General features: G+C 41.0%; 1 pseudogene; it reads right to left on the reverse strand.

The window, feature by feature from the left end:
- Positions 1–91: 91 nt before the first annotated feature.
- On the reverse strand, positions 92–420 carry LOC115873326 (annotated as a pseudogene).
- Between the last annotated feature and the right edge of the window lie 1556 nt (positions 421–1976).

The following is a 1976-nucleotide window of genomic DNA, read 5'->3' on the forward strand; positions in this document are numbered from 1 at the left end:
ATTTAGGGTAAAGCAAAAGCCTTTCTTTATCTTGACTGCATTAATTCGATTGACTGTGAATTCTGTAAGTATTAGAATTCCTCAATGTCATTTAAATATTTGCCTGCATGCTTCTAGGCAGCTTCTGTAGCCTTTTTCTTGGTAGGAATTCCAGTTTTTCTGAATTCTTCTCTTTCTTTCAGGTGCTCCATTTTGCACTCTTCATAAAAGGCTGGATCACTAAGCAAGCAGTTAGACAAGCTTTCAATGTAGAATTGTCTTCCTGGCATTTTACTACCATGAGGATCCCAGCATCCATGCAATATTTGGTAAAATCTTGAACTTGTTCAGAACATCTCCCTGATTTCCTCTCTCATTATTTTCTGGATCAAAATGTTTTTCGACGTGGCTGAGTTGCTCTTCTGCCGAGTCGAGCATCATCTTGTGGCAGGCAAGGCAGTAGCCCCAAGGCAGATGAGGGTCTGTGGTCTTTTTATTAATGGTCCAATGTTCACATTCATATCAGACAATTGACCCATGGCTTAGGTCAGTGCATCTTACCCAATGAACTCCAATGAACTATGTGGCCCAATTTCTTGACTGGTGGACTCCGCGCATTAATTGTGGATTCAGTCGAAGGCTAAGGGTGAAATCCTTGACAACGTCAATCTTTACTCTGTTTACCATGATGCCATCTATTGGGTCACTGTGAAGAATTTAGCTTTCTTTTCATTGATTTACAAACTGTATTGAAGGTTTCAATCCGTGATTTTCATTAAGAAATACTTCAAGTCCTGTTTACTTTCAGCAAAAAGGGTTACGACACCAGTGTATAGTAAATTAGTAAGTCTTCCTTCAAATCCTGATGCCGAGTTCTTCAAATGGTCTGAATGATTAAGTTTGGTGAAATGATATGTGACCCTTATGCACACCTTTCTTGATTTCAAGTCATTGACATCATGGATGATGTCAGATGATCTTGGCTGAAAACAGAGAATGCTAGAAGAGGTTCACGTATGCTCTATGGACTATGCAAAGGCATTCGGCTGTGTGGACCTTAGCAACCTACTGATGATATGGAAAAGAATGGGAATTCTAAAATACTTCATTGTGCTTTTGTGTAAACCTGTACATGGAATAGAAGGGAGTCAAAGAGAGCAAAGGAATTTTGTGTGGTTTAAAATTAGGCGAGGTGTGCATTTTACTTGGAGCATGGCCCACTTTGGTTTAATATGTGTCTGTGTTGTAACCACTATGGAACTATGCACCTGGAGTCAAAGTTACCTGATGACCTGCTGTGAAGTTATTATAAGTCATCTCTACTGACACTCACACTTCCAGTAGATGTTGTAGAGTTGTAGTGGACTAAAGGGTGTGCCTTTATTTCCTACCTATAACATAACACTTTTCTATAGAACTGACACTTGAAGTCTTATGGGGTTTGTTTAAAGGGGTTTTCTTCCTCTCCCCGGTGAATGTCAGTCTGAATTATGGTGGGAACTGCCTTTCTATTGGCGACATGAGAAAAAGGAAGTCTTGGCTTTGGAACTTAGCACCCCAATTATGTGCCTTTCTGCTTTCTGCAGGCAGGCCCTCTTCACTCATGGGCTTGGCATCCTCTCGTTGCTGTGCGCCATCTGGCCAAGGACTAACTCTCCAAATTTGTCTCTGCAGCTAGCTCTGCTGGGGCTCAGGAGGCGTTTTTCAAGCATCCTTCTGTGAAAACATACAGTAGCTACTCAGAGTTTATGTTTTTCTATTCTCTGAGAATAATAGTGTATTCTGAGCTTTCTTGAGCCCAAGGTTTATTTTCTAATCATCCCACCTCCACTCCAGCACCTAGTACCTACCACTGTCTGGTGCATAAAAGTAGTACAGTGCATAGTTATTGAATGAATTGTCTTCCTAATTATCAGTCACTATCTTTGGGTTAAGTACCAGGCAGGAAAATCTTAGGGCTTCTCTTTGCTTGTGGGACACACCCTGCTTCAACTCTC

This window comes from Echinops telfairi, unplaced genomic scaffold (genome assembly GCF_000313985.2).
Source record: "Echinops telfairi isolate 266 unplaced genomic scaffold, ASM31398v2 ScPeMD7_7468;HRSCAF=8506_0, whole genome shotgun sequence".
Taxonomy (NCBI): Eukaryota; Metazoa; Chordata; class Mammalia; order Afrosoricida; family Tenrecidae; genus Echinops; species Echinops telfairi.